Here is a 13,237-nt window from a genome sequence, read left to right on the forward strand (position 1 = left end):
CTGGCACTCCTACTCGTCGCCTTCCCCCATGAGGCAGGAACACAACTGGAAGTTCCTACTGTCCTCTATTAGGATGATTGTTGTGCTTTTTGCTGTATTTCAACTGTTTTAATTACGTAATTATTATATGAATGTATTCCATTGTTGTACACTGCTCTGAGCCCTGTCTCTACAGTGGAGGGTGGTTTTAAAAAAATCCAGTTTAATAAATAAATGAGTAAGTAATGGCAAATTCTCAAGGAAAATGAGGAAAATATTTATTCCTAATATATTACCTGATCTTTTTTTTTTTTTAATCTGTAACATCCACTACCGTAATACTGAATATAACTATGCATTCTGGTTATATGTACCCCATGTTAACGTAAACAATTTATTATATTCCTAATTGCATTTTAGGGGCTACAAATTGAGTAATGCTTTTAAAACTCAAATATCTCCACTCATCCAGCATTGCAAAGAAACCGAAGAAGCTGAGAAACAAACATTTGAGATATCTCTGGATCCACCGATAACCTCAAGTAGCATAATAAAATACACACCTTCCAGAAGTTCAATCTGCTGATGAATTAATATCTGATCAATCTGTCACAGTGGTTTAAAAGAAAAGCACATATTAAAACTGAAATGTGATTTAAAACATCATATTTCCAGTTATTTTTATGTTCGGTCCCCATGACCACATGACTCAGGGTGCTCTATAACCAACCAAAACCAAATCTATTACTCAACCAAATCCCAAAACGCATTTATTTAGAAACTGTTTCAATGAATCAATGGAGATGACTTTTTTAGTAAATGTACTGAACAATCATAGCTAGAGAAACCAAATCAAACGACAGGGCAGCTGGGACAGGGCACAGAATGAGTTTCACCAGGCCCTTTCAGACAGGGTTGCCAGACCCTGGCTGGGTAACCCCTGGGAGCACTGGAGTGGGCAGTAAGGACTGCAGTAATCAGCATCACATGGTGCTCTAGGAATAGTTGTACATAAATACTTAAATCTAGGAAACGCCTAGAGCACTGTGCAATGCTGTGAGATCACTTCTGGACTGGTTATGAGCCTGGAGGCAATGCTGTAACATGGTAGTGCCTCATCCCTTGTGTAGTGACCAAATGTTTGGCCATCACAGTGGGCAACTTGGCAAGCCTACTTTCAGAGATCCAGAGAGGCCCAGAACATGGCTAGCTTTTGAGGCCACCCGCCATAATACAAATAAAAAATGATGACATGGAACACATAAAAATAAACTGTTAAACTTATCAAGCACCAAGAAATTAACAAGGTTCTAAAGTCAAGATCCCTTCTCAACAGGAGGCTCAGGTCAAAGGGTCCTCCTGGCTCACCCCTGATTAGCTCAGCCTCTCACATGTAAATGAAATGAGGAGGATTCTGGGTCACAGAAAGAGCACCAGGTTCTCCACCTTGGAGCCAACAGCTGCTACCAGAACCACCAGCAAATAAAGCTATCCAAAGAGACAGGAGTGCAAAGGAGCAGTGTGAGTATGCTATGTTTTCAGCTGGGTATCACCTCTGGTACCTGTCCTTGCTAGTCTTGCCCAGGCTAGTCTGATCTCATTAAACAAACACCAGGTGAAAGTCATTAAACAAACACCAGGTGAAAGAACAGACATGTGTAAGAGATTGTTACAAACAGAAATGTTTTGGATCTCCCGTCTTAAACTGTATTTCCGTCTGGCCTTAGTCAGAATTTGGACTTGGCATGCTTTCTTTAAACTCAAGATAAATCTGACAATGTGGCTCTCCACAAACACAGCTGGTCTGCATTAACACAACCACCTTAATTACATTCAACTCAGAGCCCAGCCAAGAGATGCTGTCGGTCCCACTGGAAGCCTGAAACTGCTGAATTACACATTGGAGACTTGCATCCGTTCTTGTATTGAATTCTTGTGAGTAGCTGCAAGAAATGCTTTTAGCAATGTTATACTTATTTATATGGACTGTGTATGATTTGTTGCATTTTTTGCTAACACAGATTGTTCCCAGTGCATGTGAACAAAAATATGGAAGCCACAGCAACTTAAGGGGGTAAGCTGTTGGTTTGATTTGTACACTGACCTTGCATGTTTATTGTACGGCTCTCCTTTTCTTAATACATTGTGTGTTTCATTGTAGAACACCCTGATGAAGGATGAACTTTGAAATGTTGTAATCAAACATCCAGACACAACATTGCGTTATTATATTAGTTCTCCATTATTCTGTGGATTTTTCTGTTGTAGTGTATTATTACACAAGTTCTTCATTGTTTCCATTTTGTATTTTTCTTATGTGGCTACTTTGTATTCACTACTGTCTAATACATGTTCTTTAGCATTTTGGCAATTTGTAAGTAGTGAGTCTGTTTACTACACTTGTTTTTGCCTTCTATGATCGGATTATTACACAAGAGTGTAGGGAACGTCATTGAATAGTGTCGCTGCACTGCCACTGCCTATCTGCTTTCCTACAGCAGTTCCTGGTGCTCTTTGCAACAACAACCAAGTACAAGGAAGTTGCACAGAAAACAGCTCTTGAGACATGTGAAATGTCATGGATTCTCTCAAATCACAGTGCAAAGGGACATTCCCTTCTAGCACTTGATTGCGGATTGGCCTCCAGCATGTCCTCCCCCACCTTAGCATTTGCATGAGAATGCATAACAGCAGCAGCAACTCAGACTACTTCCAGAAATGTATGTTGGAAATGCACAGAGGTGTATTTCTAAGCGTAAGAGCTATCTCAGTAGTTATTATACAACTCATGAATGCTTTCCGTATCTACCCATTCACTCTAGCCATCTTCAGCAGCCCTGCTTCAGGTGCCATTACCAGCTGAAACCTGGTGGGTGGCAACCCAAGAAAGTGCCTTCTCAGTTGTGGTGCCAAACTTTAGAACTCCCTCCCCAGGGAGATGCATCTCTCTCCTGCTATCTTCTGCTGTCTTCTGCCAGAGGGTGAAGACTTGTTTTCTGTTTTGTTTGGCATACCCCCAATACCTGTTACTGGCCCTCCTCCCTGGTTGTGTTATGTGTGCTTATATGTTTTACTGAATTGTTTAAATGTGGGGTTTTTGGTGGATGACAGGGCAGACGGACAATATGGGCTGTGACAGTCATGGTGATGAAAAGGTGTACTGGCATCCCTGAGGTGGGCAGAGTATGGGAAAGATGCTCTCCTCCAGACAACCTAAAGGGAAAAAATGCTAGCTCTTGGATTGGACGGACCATGTTCTAGCACCCAGACTGGTGAGGGCCTAGCACGAGAGAAGCTGTTCCTTTGTTTGGGTCTTTTGTTAAGGTATTTGGTGCTATGGTTGTTGGGGACACATGCCCGCTTGTGTGTGCATTATGAAGAGGGATGACAGAGGAGAAAGACACCGGAGGATGCTGGCAGATGTGCTTCGGAAGGGGCACCATGCAACCAGCAAAGAACAGATGCTTCAAGGTTTGCATGTAGCTAGCCAGTAACTTTTCTTTATTCTGATAAGCTGTACCCAGAACCTATCTTGTAGTTATCCTGAGTTTGTGTCATATAGTAATAACTAGGGGTGTGCAAAAATAAAAATAAAAAACAAAATTCGGCTGATTCGGACAGAATTAATTTCTGCCAGCAGTAAGACTCCTGCATGTCAGTTTCGTCCGGCCGAATGTCAATTTCAGCCTTATTCTATCCTATGGGCCATTGAAGTCAAAGGCGAAAACACAGGGTATATTCTGGGGGCTAGAGGGGAGGGGGTTTGAGGGAGAGGCTCCAAACTCACAGAGTAGCGGCTGGAACCTCTCCCCAAGATACCAACTAAATTTTCAGAGTAGAAACCCCAAAAGACCAACAGGAACAACATTTATACAGGTCCTGCCCTTTGAAAATTGATGGTGGAACCAGAAGTCCAGGGATGTAGCAGGTCAGGCCAGGATAGAGTTGGGTAGAGTTGACTCTCTCCTCCCCCTCCCAAGCAAGGAAGGTGGGGTGCAAAGCAACACCACCAAACTTGCAGGCTGCACATGCATGCAGCAATTGGGTGAAACTGCCCCCCCATTGGTCTTTTGGGGGTTCTCTGTGGCACTGTGGCATGCTTGCACTGCCACAGTGCCACTTGTTCTGGTGTGTGCCACTTGTTCTCATGGCAAACAAGCACCTCCCAAGACAGTTCACTTTCCCTGAGATTCTCTGGGAGAGTCTGACTGCTGGGTGCTGCCTGCTTGCCTGCCTTAAGTGCTGCTGGCTGGGTTTCCCCATTGGAAACAATGGAGGTAATGGGGGTGACTTGTTTGGGTGCCCATAGAAATGGGCCCACTGGTCCAATTGTTTTGAGATATGGGGGTTTATGTCGGGAGAGCCTCCTGAAGCTACCCTGAAAATATGGAGCCTCTCCCTCAAACTCCCTCCCTCTCAGAGCCACTAACAGCACCGTGGGAAAAAAGTAATTCTTGTTCCCACCATAGAGAACAATGGAGGGGATCGGGGCAACCTGTTTGGGGGCCTGTAGAATTGGAAACCCTGGTCCAATGTTCTTGAACCTTGGTGGGTATCTTGGGGAGAGGCTTCAGTAGCTACTCTGTGAGTCTAGAGCCTCTCCCTCAAATCCCCTCCCCTCCAGCCCCCATAATATACCCTATGTTTTCACCAATGACTTCAAAGGCCCATAGGATATAATGGGGCCAAATTGCCGCTGAATTTCGGCAGCAATTCGGTGGCAAGCCAATTCAGATTAGAGCATCTGATTAGAGAATCCACAGCAGCCCGAAAGGGGCCCGAATAACATTGTTTAAACTAAATAATAGTAACAACATTGTTTAAACTAAAGAGTCTGCACACTTCCATACTCAACACCTTGCCATTCGGCACACTAATGAAACACACCCCTGTGCTGTTGACCTTGGGTGATGCTAGGGGAGAGAGAACAGCAGATTTTACTCAAGGCAGTGGCACGCTATCAGAGAGGGGCAATTAGGAACTTTCTGTCCCAGCTTCCTGACAGGGCTGGTTGTGAGCTCGCAGGGGAAGTCTGGGAGGAAACCACCTTGCACTTACAGGGCAGTATGGCCATCCTGCCACAATTTTAAATACACTTCCATTTTAACTGCTGTTTTAGTGTGGCATTGTTTCAACACTGAAACGTTTTCATATATTCATGTCCGCTGCCTTGGGGATCTGATTTGGATGGAAAGGTGGCACAGAAATGTTTTAAATAAATACATTACTGGATCTTCCCATAGGTATTAACATGTTCACATATTACATATATCCTTATTTATTAGGAAAGAGGGGGAAAAACAAGCAGTGTTTAAATATAGAAAGGGAAAATACCTGGCTTAAATATTCTAATCCAGGAGGACAGTTCGGAATTGGAGGTGGTGCTGGCATCCAAATTGTGACACCAGGTGCATTAGGTTGACCTTGGGGAGGTGGAGCTCCATAAGATGGCTGATAACCTTGGAAATTATAAGGAGGCTGTCCTGGAGCACCTGGAGCTCCTTGAGAAAAAAAAAAAACACGATACCAGATTGTGGAATTCATATTGCCTCCCCCCCCCCCCAAGCACTTTCCAGGTCATTTTCATTTGTTACCATCCCCCTCTAACCACATACAAAGGGGTAAGACATGCATATGAAATATATCGGAATGCTGGAAAACAAACTGGTGCCTTGGATTCTAAATCTGCACTCACCAATGTAAACAAAATGCAGACATTAGAAACAATGCATCAGTGCAGGTTTCCCCTCAAAGTACAGAGCTGACCTTATAAAAATGCAAGCAATGCAAATAAGAGAATCATTTCATAGCACAATTTTGGCATAAAAATGAGAGAACACATGAGCATCGTTCTGCTGTACATTTTGGGTCAAAAATACAAAGCACATAGCTCTTGTTGCTTGTCTGTGTCTGACTATGTGGAGCCATCAGCAATGTCTCTTGGATTCTCTCTAAACCCCAAACCCCCTTAACCATGTGCAGTATTTACTGCAGCATTTTTCATTCTAGTGAAGAGGCCAAAGAGTCTAACTGATTAGAGGTGAGTTTCAGCCTGATATACAAGCCAGTTAAACTGCAAGACCAGATAACCCTTGCTCAAATCTGCCTCTCTCAATTTATTAAGTGTTGCAATCCTATGCACAGGAACTCCAGTCAAAGCTTATTGAAATAAATGATCTTAGGCTGCAGTAACTCTGCATAGGATTGCACTACAAGTCTGCTTAAATACAAAAGTTGTGGCTTAACTGCTATGTTGGTCAGGATTGTGGTTACTTTCCCCTCCCACATCATTTACAACAAACCTGCAAGAGATGTCGAGTATGAATCCCAGCTAGTGCAACTAGAAGCATAACTAGCTGCACTATGGTGTCTATAATCAGACCTTGCCAAACATTGTTTCTTGCCCAACTATATTCTTGCTTTCAAAAGCTACCAGCTATGGGAAGCAAACTGGTATTCTCAAGTGTCATGGATTGATACTTCTAAAAGTGACCTTAAGACATGGATTTTTTTAAAATGTCCAAACTAAGGCTAATAATGGAGATGGGGTGGCTGGAGACAGTGTCTCCTTTTCCCATGGCTAATCCCATGGATAGCCCAGGCTGACCTGACCTCATCAGCCCTGGTAACTATTTGGATGGGAGATGACCAAGGAAGTCCAGGGTTACTATGCAGAGGCAGCCAATGGCAAACCACCTCTGACCATCTCTTGCCTTCAAAACCATAGAGGGCATCCATAAGTCGGGTGCAAAAATCCATTAAGAAAGGGAGTGCTGGCAATGATTTATCCTCTCACCAACTGTATGGATGATATTCCTCCTTACTGTCCACCAAAAGACCTCACAGTACCAGTGATGTGAATCCTTCACCCCCTTTTGCTTAAATAAATTGGATGGAGTTGGGACTAAGCAGTGAAGTGGCCAAGTTTGCAGATGACACTAAGCTGTTAAGGGCAGTACTGAGAACCAGAGGACTGTGAGGTACTCCAGAGGGATCTGTCAAAGCTGAGCAAGTGGATGTCAATGTGGCAAATGTGGTTCAACGTGGGCCAGTGTAAAGTAATGCACATTGGAGCCAAAAATCCTAACTATAAATATACCTTGAAGAAGACCAAACTGGCAGTAACTGACCAGAAGAGAGATCTTGGAATTGTGGTATATAACTCACTGAAAAAATTGACTCCGTGTGCGACTGCAATAAAAAGGGCAAATGCTATACTGGAGATTACTAGGAAGGGGATTGACAACAAACCAGCCAGTATCATGCCCCTGTATAAATCAATGGTGTGTGGTCTGAATAATTAGAAGAAATAAGTGGTCTGAATAACACAAAGAAAATGATCCAGACATGCCCAGTGTTTGTCATAGGTATTGGCCACTGAAAACCAGTCAGTATCATAATGCCCCTGTGGTGTGGCCTCATTTGGAATACTGTGTACTGTTCTGGTCACTGCACTTCAAAAAAGGTATTATAGCATTGGAAAAGGTGCAGAAAAAGGCAACTGAAATGATTAAGGGGAAGGAACATCTTCCTTGTGAAGAAAGGTTAGAGAGGTTAGAGCTCTTTAGCTTGGAGAAATGACGATTGAGGGTTGACATGATAGAGATTTACGAAATTATGCATGGGATAGAGAAGGGTAGAGAAAGAAGTACTTTCCTCCCTTTCTCATAATACAAGAACGTGTGGGCACTCAATGAAATTAATAAGCAGTAAGCTTAGAACAGATAAAAGGAAGTACTTCTTTATCCAAAGAATAATTAACACATGTAATTCACTGCTGCAGGAAGTGCTAGTGGCTACAAGCATAGAGAGCTTCAAGAGGGGATTGGATAAACATATGGAGCAGAGGTCCATCAGTGGCTATTAGCCAGAAGGTATACATGTCTGGGGCAGTAATGCTCTTATTCTTGGTAGTTGAGAGGGAACAGTGGGAGGGCTTCTGGAGTTCTGGCTCCACTGGTGGACTTCCTGATGTCACCTGGGTTTGTGCACTGTGTGACAACAGAATGTTGGACTGGATGGGCCATTGGCCTGATCCAACATGGCTTCTCTTATGTTCTTATGACTCTAGAAAACAGACGTTTTCTTAAAAGGCCTTTATTATCCCAGCATGACCATTAAAAACATGCCTACATTTACCATCACTAAAAATCCATCTGTGGATCATGTCTTCCTTGTGCCCCACCCCCCCAATCCTGGGAGACTGAAGATCCTAGGAACAGTATGACCCAGGTATTGCAGGTCTAAGGATGGAGAAAGTGACAAAAAACACCCACCCCTTCAATTCACAGAAATTAGCCAGTGGATTCAAGCTTATGCCTACTATGTGTTTTGTAAAAAGGTAAAGGTAAAGGTTCCCTTGCTCGAAAGCCAGTCAAATCCGACTCTAGGGTTGCGGTGCTTATCTCCGTTTCAAAGCCGAAGAGCCAGCGCTGTCTGAAGACATTTCCATGGTCATGTGGCCGGCGTGACTAAACACCAAGGCGCACGGAACGCTGTTACCTTCCCACCGAAGTGGTACCTATTTATCTACTTGCAGTTTCTTGCTTTCGAACTGCTAGGTTGGCAGGAGATAAGTTATGTACACAGCCCTTATTGCCAACTGAATGTTATCTGCATAGTTTCAAAATCCAGTCTTATTTATTCTCACACAATTGCACAGCTTCCATATCCCTATGCTGACCCCTCTAGGCCTCTTTGTGCGCCCCTCCCTTCTCCTTGCAGTCTCTAGTGCAGGCAGGGCTCTGCTCCTGCGATCAGGAAACCCACCGTATACTCCATTCCCAATGTGGCTTTTCACTTTAAATCATCTAGCAAGACATACTTGATGAATGCTTGACTGTTCCAAAGAAACAAATGCATCTATTAGATCATTCAAAATAAAAAGGCACATCGGGAGGAACCATCACTCACATTAATGCAATTTATATGCCACACTGTGCCAGACAAATTAATAAGTTATACAAGAACTGTGCTGAAGAAAGAACATACTCCTTGCATTGCCCATTATTATTATTGCTGCTGTTATTTAAATATAGGGACAACAGTGTACACAATACTTGACAGAGTAATTAATCAGAATGCAGACAACTGTGCTAAGAACTTGTCCTGGCAGGTTTGGGAGAGAAAAAAAGGGAACAGGGGTCAAAAGAGGCAAAGAAAAGGATTTATGGGATGGGTGGGATCTGGAGGAAGAGACACCACATGGGTGTTCCAGAAGACATTAAGGGTAGCCAAGGAGAGAGGGTGGAATATTTCAAGACATCTTTGATCCGTTTGAGACCTCAGGCACAAGATCTTTCTTGTCACTGCTTCCTGAAAATTCTTGTAACTTGACACACCATGCTTGATCTTCTGCATGAAAGGCATATGCAATTCTCCTGAAGTCTTGTCTGTCCCACTGGACAAGTTTCATTCATTTTGGCACCAAGTGTTAAGAAAAGCATTTAAAAAAAAATGCAATGTTCTGGACATTTGGTATTGAGGAAGGTATCTGGTTTGACTACATATGCGCATGATTAGATTCACACACACTCTTAAGGATTTCTTTGAAATACAATTAGATATTGAACAGTTAAGACAAAACAACACACTGCAGACACATGACCAGCATAAAGACATGGCCACAATATAAGCTTGCAGTTCTTTGAACAAACCAGAAAGTTAGTATAGACATTGACTTATTACCTTGAAAACCTAGTCCAGGGGCATATTGAGGGTAGCCATACGGTGGCTGTGGTCCTGGGTATCCAGGCCCCCCGTAGCCATGAGGAGGAGGCCCAGGTGCAGGCTTGTTAGCTGGAAGTAGAGACAGACATTATAAACATACCTGCAACCTCAGCTCATCCTGGTGCGCAGTGGCTACACATTCATTTTTTTCCATCATGTTGCATCAGTAACGATACGAGCCTGCTACCAACAATGACAGTGTCTGAAGCCCCTGTCTTTTAATTTCTGCAGCGATCTGAACACATCAGACTGAAATATCTATTCAGTTAATATTGAAGTAATTAAGTTTTGAGAACTCTATTCTGATTTTTAATCTGATCAAAATGTTTATCCTGATACACATATTGCAGTAAATCAAACTGTGTTTTTAATTGATGAAATAATTCAGTTTAACAAGTACATCTTATTTTATTATTTATTAGAATTTTTTGTCGCCACTCACCCAAAGGATGGTGACTGACATTAAAACCAAAAAGATAAAAACAACATAAAAAGAAATAAAAAATAAAATATGAAGATTAAAGTATGAACATGGTGCCCTAAACTGTGAGCTGCCCTGAGCCCATTCGCGGGGAGGGCGGGATAGAAATATAATGAAACAAACAAACAAACAAACAAACAAATTAATTAATTAATGTGTCTATCTCCATACCACTATAAAAACAGCCCAAACACATGGTTATCCTCCAAAAGTCAACCTAAATAATTCAGCTTTGCATGTCCTGTGGAAACTAAATAAATCCACCAGGGCATGAGTATCATCCAAGAGTGCATTCCACAGGATAGGGGCCACAACCAAGAAGGCCCTTCCCCTGGTGACAGCTAACGTAACCATCCTGGGGCCAGGCATCTGAAAGAGGCCCCTAGATGATGACCGAAGAGAGGGTTGTAATGGGAGAGGCAGTCCCGTGGGTATGAGGGTCCCAAGACCATTGATTATGAAAATTACAGATCCATCCTAAATATTCAAGGGGGAGGACTTGTTTGATAGAATGCTCCCAATTTTAAAATTCAATATAATTTGAGAAAATTCACCAACTAGACGGTGTATCTGTTCGAAACACTTCTGCTTCAAATACTGTTTATAGTTTTCAGCTATTGTAGCCTTTGGGTTATTATTCCATCTTTCGTCTTGCCAAAGGTCCTTTACCATCAGCAGCTGTTTACAGATGGTGCAACTTTGCCTGCCGTGACAATATAGTGAGGCCTGCTGAATTTCTGTGTATCAGCCAACTGCTCAAAGCATACAGACTCTGGCAGGAAAAAACTGGGGAACCTACTTACCTTACAACACCCTGTTCAACCAGAGTAACAGGTTAAATTTCTTACAACTCTCCAGTACTGTAGCTTTCAAATTTTCCAAAACTATTTTAATCTTCAAGTTACTCATGATTTGGGGCCACAAACCACAACCTGTTGACGAACGCAATTCCACTGATTTCTCGTGATAACATTACAGTTCCATTACATTTTTCACTAAAAGCCACCTTAATTCTACATTCAGCCATTACAAGGAGCTCCACTTAAACAAAGATGTACACAAACATGGGTTGCTGCCATACTTGCCTCACTCTCTTCTTGCATGTAACATGATGGAAAATTATTGGATTGAAACAAACTCTGCTTCCCCTTGCCGTGTGAATGCAAGAGTCCACTAAACTAAAAATTCCTTTTCTTCACACATTTTATACCTATGTTAGCCAAGCCCTCCACACACACTACACATGTTGAAATCAGCACACACAGAGACAGCAGGTATGAGTGTGCCGATCCCTCTTATGGGTAATTGTTGGCTCATGAGCACAGAGTCTACATACTGAGAACATGCATGTACATATGATCCCATGATCAGGAACATTTGAAAAAGAAGTGTTCCCATTCATGGAGATGTAGCCTACATACGTACGCTTCCTACATGAACAGACTTCATGTACATGGGCTGGTGACCTGGTATAGCGGGAAAGCGGGGCCAGTGTGTTTACACCTCCCTCCCGTCTATGTGTACTGATTTCAACAAGAGTGGAGAGGACTGAGGTTTAGAATCCAGCTTGTGAAGATAAAAACTTTGATTCCATCAAGTTCCTGCATTCATCTGTCACATGAAACTGCTTTATCAAAGTCTATCAAGGTAATTATTGTTACTCGGACTGCAGAGACAACATTAACCTTTTACACTTGTTGTTTGTAACTGAAGATGCTATGGGAACTTGTGCACAAAAAGAATGCACTATGTCTCAGCCACAACTCCACCCAATAGGAGTTTGGGGACCAGAATTGGTTTCAAACCAGGCATCCTTAATCATGCTATGCACAAGAAGAAAAGAAAGTAAGGAGGTACGCTTATAAGCATGGGGTGGGGAAGCCATATTCATACATATCTCAGTTTCACTGGAGCTTCTTATGATGCTTGATTGCAGCTTAAAATGTGGCCTTACAAAGATATATACTTACCACAACCAGTGTTCCCTCTAAGCTGAATTAGTGTAAGCTAGCTCACAGTTTTTTAGCCTTCAGCTCACAGACTTTTGTCTTAGCTCAGGAACGAAGGCTCCAGAGCAAACTAATTTATGCAGTAGCCAAATCGCTCACTCTCAACTTTAATGCTAGTAGCTCACAAAGTAGAATTTTTGCTCACAAGACCCCACAGCTTAGAGGGAGCATTGACCACGACATCCCAGTCTTTGCAGGTACCATTTCATACCTTCTTGGTATAAGGAACAAAACAAGAGCACAAGAGGGGGCCAAGTAAACAAAGCTTTCCCAATGACCCCAGTAGAACTAGAAATTCTCGATCAGACAACACAGACAAATGCATTCACAAAATAGATCAAGATGGGTATTAACAAAATAGGTTACTCACATTGCATTTCCACAGATTTGCGTAGTTGTTTCTGGAGAGGGGAAAAGTAGTTTTTATATGACAAGACTTCTTTCAACTCTGTTTTTCAGTTTAGCATTTAAAAAAACATTTCCAAAAACAAAACCATGAGTTTTATATCTGTGCACCCTTTATAGTCCATGCAAATTATTTTGTTTTCAAGGGTCTGTAGTTTTAGGTGCTGTAACAATGTTTTAAATTGTATTAGCTGCCTGAAAAGCTACTAGAAAAAGCAAATACAACTGTTTAAATAAATAAATAGTTCAAATACTTGCTCAGGGTTCATCTAGACTGGTAGATTTTCATTTCATAAAACTGTGCAAGAGGGAATCTGTTCAAGTTACATTCTGTGACTAGCTAACATTTACCCCCTACCTCTTTGTTTTCTTGTGACAAAGCTTGTGCCTGGGCAGCCTGGTTTTAAAAGTCCAAGCTTTAACACAATTTGTCTGGGAATAAATGTTTTAATTTATTACAAGTGGGGGACTCGCAAGGACTTATAGGGGTCATCTTATTTTCCTCTGTATCCTTTTCCATGGCAGCCCCTATAGCCTCTCCCCTTTTTCTGCTTCCTTTTCTTCTTCCCATCCACCAGCCATCCTACCTTTACCCCACATCTTCAGAGCTCCCTTCTTCCCTATTAGACACCCT

The 13,237-nt window shown here is 42.3% G+C and overlaps 1 long non-coding RNA gene across 1 annotated transcript; it reads right to left on the reverse strand.

Annotated features, from left to right (window-relative positions):
• Positions 1–542: 542 nt before the first annotated feature.
• LOC107114673 lies at positions 543–12,605 on the reverse strand. Its single transcript, XR_001482650.1, has 4 exons — positions 12,569–12,605; positions 9,667–9,777; positions 5,314–5,480; positions 543–585 (listed from the first exon to the last, which is right to left on the reverse strand). It is a non-coding gene; the product is annotated as an uncharacterized LOC107114673 (long non-coding RNA).
• Positions 12,606–13,237: the final 632 nt, after the last annotated feature.

Source organism: Gekko japonicus, unplaced genomic scaffold (genome assembly GCF_001447785.1).
Source record: "Gekko japonicus isolate JY-2015 unplaced genomic scaffold, Gekko_japonicus_V1.1 scaffold2646, whole genome shotgun sequence".
Lineage (NCBI taxonomy): Eukaryota > Metazoa > Chordata > Lepidosauria > Squamata > Gekkonidae > Gekko > Gekko japonicus.